The sequence below is a fragment of the Ctenocephalides felis genome, unplaced genomic scaffold, assembly GCF_003426905.1.
Source record: "Ctenocephalides felis isolate EL2017-DRISC unplaced genomic scaffold, ASM342690v1 CF-g0.4_SCAFFOLD_00351, whole genome shotgun sequence".
Classification (NCBI taxonomy): domain Eukaryota; kingdom Metazoa; phylum Arthropoda; class Insecta; order Siphonaptera; family Pulicidae; genus Ctenocephalides; species Ctenocephalides felis.
The window spans coordinates 25001-31609 of record NW_020536505.1 but is presented as its reverse complement, the minus strand read 5'-3'; the positions used below and the strand labels follow the sequence as shown (position 1 = coordinate 31609).

The 6609-nt window shown below is 42.9% G+C and overlaps 2 non-coding genes across 2 annotated transcripts; both read right to left on the bottom strand.

Annotated features, from left to right (window-relative positions):
• Positions 1-1218: 1218 nt before the first annotated feature.
• On the bottom strand, positions 1219-1373 carry LOC113363826. The gene has a single exon (XR_003365971.1). It is a non-coding gene; the product is annotated as a 5.8S ribosomal RNA (ribosomal RNA).
• Positions 1374-2042: 669 nt separating this feature from the next.
• Positions 2043-3969, bottom strand: LOC113363786. Its single transcript, XR_003365962.1, has one exon. It is a non-coding gene; the product is annotated as a small subunit ribosomal RNA (ribosomal RNA).
• Positions 3970-6609: the final 2640 nt, after the last annotated feature.

Below are 6609 nucleotides of genomic sequence, written 5' to 3'. Positions count from 1 at the left end.
TGCTAGACTCCTTGGTCCGTGTTTTCAAGACGGTCCTGAAAGTACCCAAAGCATAGCACATCGCTGACCGGTAATAGAGTCCTTCCGAGGACACGGCAGCTAACAGCTCGAGGCGGCATCGATGCCGGACCAGGTCCGACGGCCAATAACCGTCCGTGCTTGCAAACCGGCCGAACGCTTAAAAGCGACCCTATACCATATCGTTTATACCGTCTGGCATCGACCGGAGCACGCGGGGTCTGACGCGAATAATTCGTGACAGGCTACCGCCGCGGTCGTAGATCGACACCAAACGGGTCGCCGACGTCCTACTGAGAGAGAAGTGCATGCCATCCGCCCACCTAACGCATAAACCGACGGCGTATCGCAGGACGAATCCCGGTCAAGCGCACGCCAATAAATGGAAGACAACGATAACATTGAATCTCTCCTTTCGATCTTTCGGGTTTCTCAGGTTTACCCCTGAACGGTTTCACGTACTCTTGAACTCTCTCTTCAAGTTCTTTTCAACTTTCCCTCACGGTACTTGTTCGCTATCGGTCTCGTGGTCATATTTGCCTTAGATGGAGTTTACCACCCACTTAGAGCTGCACTCTCAAGCAACTCGACTCTGAGGAGAGATCCTCTCGATACGCGCAACGGTCGCTACGGGCCTGGCACCCTCTATGGGTAAATGGCCCCATTCAAGATGGACTTGAACTCGCCGCAACGCACCGAGATAATCGGATCCTCCCTAACACTACATTTCCCAGCGTCCGTCTCCGGCCGCGGGATTTAGTGCTGGGCTCTTCCCTGTTCGCTCGCCGCTACTAAGGGAATCCTAGTTAGTTTCTTTTCCACCGCTTAGTAATATGCTTAATTCAGCGGGTAATCTCATCTGCTCTGAGGTCGTATTATGATTATGATGTGCTCGCAAACGTTAGTAAGCAAGCGCACACAAAATCGACGAGGAACCTTTGAATCGTCCAAATTTGCCGGAACGAAACCGCATTTCGAAGAGTTCGGGTTTCCGGTTATCGGGAGGGTCGCAAGAATATAAAATCTCTAGGACACACAACCCGCCGTAATCCCACAGAACGTCAACGAACGGTAATGTCCGATGTTGCAAAATGGACTGGCTCACACGTTGAGTGAATTATTTAAGAGCACGCATTTACGCGAAACTCCATCATTCGCCGGCAAGCCGTTTAAAGCAAGCGGCAGTCTGGTAATGTTATACGACCCTCAGCCAGAGGTGGTCCGGGAACAGTATCCGAGGACCGCAATGTGCGTTCGAAATGTCAATGTTCATGTATCCTGCAGTTCACATGTCGACGCGCAATTAGCTGCGTTCTTCATCGACCCACGAGCCAAGTGATCCACCGTTCAGGGTGATTTTATATATATTTATACATGTTTCAATCGTGATTCCCTCGAAATCGTTTAAGATAACTCGGGCGATTCTGAAACTAGTATGTTTATTATGGTTACAATTAGTACACCGTAAAGCTTTCGCTTTTCGGTCCGAGATACGAGACCTCGTTTCAAAATTGAAATATGAATATTTCATTGTGTGTGAGATTGAAAAATCTGCTTTCGCTGATCTTTCATTTTCTTAAAACAACGCAATGAAGCGAATGTTCAAATTCGCACAATTTGAATAAAATGTGCAGAGTATATAGAATACTAACGCAAGCGTTTACTACAATCGACTTTGAAACACTAGACTTTCATCTAGCGCCCAAAGAATTGATTGAGCTATGCGTTTAAAGTATAATATTCAAAAAGAACGCCGTTTTCACAACGAACTTCGTCATTCGCTCAGGCATCTGGCGATACCGAGCAGATATACATGGCAGTGCTCTCACACAATGCATAAGAGCGCTAAGCGGTTGTAAACCGCGTCACGCTGCTTTTGCACACTGCGCAATATTTTGCGACTAGCTCCGGTCAAACGTTAATGAAACGAATGATCCATCGTTGCGAGACGCTTTAAGATTTTATACGTCGTAGGTTATACGACATATCGCACACGTTTCATTCACTAAATAGTAAATGTACGTTAATGATCCTTCCGCAGGTTCACCTACGGAAACCTTGTTACGACTTTTACTTCCTCTAAATAATCAAGTTTGGTCATCTTCCCAGCAACATCGGCAATGTCGAAACGCTGCCGCGCACCGGTCCGAAGACCTCACTAAATAATTCAATCGGTAGTAGCGACGGGCGGTGTGTACAAAGGGCAGGGACGTAATCAACGCAAGCTTATGACTCGCGCTTACTAGGAATTCCTCGTTCATGGGGAAGAATTGCAAGCCCCAATCCCTAGCACGAAGAGGCTTCAACGGATTACCCGGACCTTTCGGCCAAGGAAAACCTGCTGATCTCTTCAGTGTAGCGCGCGTGCGGCCCAGAACATCTAAGGGCATCACAGACCTGTTATTGCTCAATTTCGTGCGACTAAATGCCACCTGTCCCTCTAAGAAGATATATTTGTACGCCGGTAGTAAGAACCACAACCAACAACGACCGAAGCCGAAGCGGAGGGTCTTTGCGATACCGGAAAGTACGCCTATTTAGCAGGCTAGAGTCTCGTTCGTTATCAGAATTAACCAGACAAATCGCTCCACCAACTAAGAACGGCCATGCACCACCACCCACCGAATCAAGAAAGAGCTCTCAATCTGTCAATCCTTCCGGTGTCCGGACCTGGTGAGGTTTCCCGTGTTGAGTCAAATTAAGCCGCAGGCTCCACTCCTTGTAGTGCCCTTCCGTCAATTCCTTTAAGTTTCAGCTTTGCAACCATACTTCCCCCGGAACCCAAAAGCTTTGGTTTCCCGGAAGCTGCCCGCCGAGTCATCGGAGGAACTTCGGCGGATCGCTAGCTGGCATCGTTTATGGTTAGAACTAGGGCGGTATCTGATCGCCTTCGAACCTCTAACTTTCGTTCTTGATTGATGAAAACACATTTGGCAAATGCTTTCGCTTCTGTCCGTCTTGCGACGATCCAAGAATTTCACCTCTAACGTCGCAATACGAATGCCCCCAGTTGTCCCTATTAATCATTACCTCGGAATTCCGAAAACCAACAAAATAGAACCGAGGTCCTATTCCATTATTCCATGCACACAATATTCAGGCGAATGAGCCTGCTTTAAGCACTCTAATTTGTTCAAAGTAAACGTACCGGCCCACCTCGACACTCGGTGAAGAGCACCGTGGTAGGATTTTGAGTTGGGCCGCCTTTTGACGGGCTAAGCCCACCGGTAGGACGTCCCACAGACATGCCAGTTGAACACCGCGAGCGGTGAACCGACAGTGTGGGACACAGATTCAACTACGAGCTTTTTAACCGCAACAACTTTAATATACGCTATTAGAGCTGGAATTACCGCGGCTGCTGGCACCAGACTGGCCCTCTAATAGATCCTCGTTAAAGGATTTAAAGTGTACTCATTCCGATTACGGGGCCTCGGATGAGTCCCGTATCGTTATTTTTCGTCACTACCTCCCCGTGCCGGGAGTGGGTAATTTGCGCGCCTGCTGCCTTCCTTGGATGTGGTAGCCGTTTCTCAGGCTCCCTCTCCGGAATCGAACCCTGATTCCCCGTTACCCGTAACAACCATGGTAGTCGCAGAAACTACCATCGACAGTTGATAAGGCAGACATTTGAAAGATGCGTCGCCGGTACTAGACCGTGCGATCAGCACAAAGTTATTCAGAGTCACCAAGTCAAACGGTGAGCAAGGCAAGCCCGCCACCGATTGGTTTTGATCTAATAAAAGCATTCCTTCCATCTCTGGTCGGAACTCTATTTGCATGTATTAGCTCTAGAATTACCACAGTTATCCAAGTAATGTGGGTACGATCTAAGGAACCATAACTGATGTAATGAGCCATTCGCGGTTTCACCTTAATGTGGCTTGCACTGAGACATGCATGGCTTAATCTTTGAGACAAGCATATACTACTGGCAGGATCAACCAGGGTGCTATATATATATAATAGCATAGTGCGTAAATGTCCCTCGGCGTCACCCGAGAGACCACACTTTGTATAGAAAAGTTCGATGAATATTTCTAAACAACGAATTTTCTTACATATATATATATCTGAGCCGTACGATATTCCCTGAACATAACGAACAGTTTACATCGCGACTAGATATTTTATATATTCTGCGCTTAACACAGAGGCTAGACCTTTAACAACCGTCGAAACGGCGGTCCGTACATGAAATTTGCGGTCCGCAGACCCAGTTAATTTCAAACAGTCTCTTTACCCTTCGTTAGATTGAAAACGTCGGGGCGAATTCATAAGAATTCATCGTTATAACTCACTTTTATTCTCGCTCGGAGAGTATTGAGTTGATAGCATTTGTATATTTGATTTTCCGCATAAGAGTCTTTGCGTCAACGACACATGCCCGCGGATATGCTGTACAGTATGGTTGAACACTTATAAATAAGGTCCAGAACCCGGCCGTAAACCGACATCCGAACATATACGGCGTATATAATTCCAGACACGGTCTACGACATTATTTAAAGTAACGCCGCTATATAGTTGATAGACTAAAAGTATCGAATATAATGTATAAAATACACCGGGGAATAATATTCGAACCTGCCTGAACAACACAGCGTACTTTAGCCTAAGCTTGCTCGCATCGCACTCGACACGACCTATCCCCCTATATAAGGCGCGCGGCCACAGCGTAAGTATTAGACTGAGTCCCAAGCGACGTGCATTTGACCTGCGGCGAGGGCCTGCTCGCGCTTACGGTGTGAATCGTCAAGACAAAAGTCTGGGAAAATTTCGAACTGCGAACCCTTATGATAGAAAAATTTTTGTCGAAAATTTTGTTAGATGTTCAAACAGTTTTATATATATGGACAATATGAATTATAGTTAATTATTGAGTTTTTAGGTGTTTTTTGGGTTTTTTTAAACTTTTGTATAAAATTATGTATTTATTGATTTTTATAGATCTCAATGAATATAAAACGAATTTATATATAGTTATATTATTTTTTATAATTATTTGTTTAAATTTTCTAATTTTACAATAAATGTTCAAACCAGTTTTCCTCGATTTTCTCTTAAACCGTAAAAGATACGAAAAAACTTTGTTCGTACGAAAGATGCAGAATAAAATTATGAATAAAATGGTATATGAATGGTTAAGTGTGTTCATATAATTTTCTCGAGATTTTCCGATTTTCCTGAAATTTTACGACGGCAACTCGCCTGTAGGCCACACCGTTCGGAATTCGAAGTTGCGATATATGGGAAAAAAACTAAGAATTTTGAGACCTTTCTAACGATGTATAATACTTTATATGTTTTCTTTACAGAAATATCGAATCGTGAGGAGTATTGCTCCAACCTAGCCGCACTTTGCATTTTGACAAGTTAACATCTACACATATTGCTCTATAACATGAAAACCGTAAAAGATACGAAAAAACTTTGTTCGTACGAAAGATGCAGAATAAAATTATGAATAAAATGGTATATGAATGGTTAAGTGTGTTCATATAATTTTCTCGAGATTTTCCGATTTTCCTGAAATTTTACGACGGCAACTCGCCTGTAGGCCACACCGTTTGGAATTCGAAGTTGCGATATATGGGAAAAAAACTAAGAATTTTGAGACCTTTCTAACGATGTATAATACTTTATATGTTTTCTTTACAGAAATATCGAATCGTGAGGAGTATTGCTCCAACCTAGCCGCACTTTGCATTTTGACAAGTTAACATCTACACATATTGCTCTATAACATGAAAACCGTAAAAGATACGAAAAAACTTTGTTCGTACGAAAGATGCAGAATAAAATTATGAATAAAATGGTATATGAATGGTTAAGTGTGTTCATATAATTTTCTCGAGATTTTCCGATTTTCCTGAAATTTTACGACGGCAACTCGCCTGTAGGCCACACCGTTTGGAATTCGAAGTTGCGATATATGGGAAAAAAACTAAGAATTTTGAGACCTTTCTAACGATGTATAATACTTTATATGTTTTCTTTACAGAAATATCGAATCGTGAGGAGTATTGCTCCAACCTAGCCGCACTTTGCATTTTGACAAGTTAACATCTACACATATTGCTCTATAACATGAAAACCGTAAAAGATACGAAAAAACTTTGTTCGTACGAAAGATGCAGAATAAAATTATGAATAAAATGGTATATGAATGGTTAAGTGTGTTCATATAATTTTCTCGAGATTTTCCGATTTTCCTGAAATTTTACGACGGCAACTCGCCTGTAGGCCACACCGTTTGGAATTCGAAGTTGCGATATATGGGAAAAAAACTAAGAATTTTGAGACCTTTCTAACGATGTATAATACTTTATATGTTTTCTTTACAGAAATATCGAATCGTGAGGAGTATTGCTCCAACCTAGCCGCACTTTGCATTTTGACAAGTTAACATCTACACATATTGCTCTATAACATGAAAACCGTAAAAGATACGAAAAAACTTTGTTCGTACGAAAGATGCAGAATAAAATTATGAATAAAATGGTATATGAATGGTTAAGTGTGTTCATATAATTTTCTCGAGATTTTCCGATTTTCCTGAAATTTTACGACGGCAACTCGCCTGTAGGC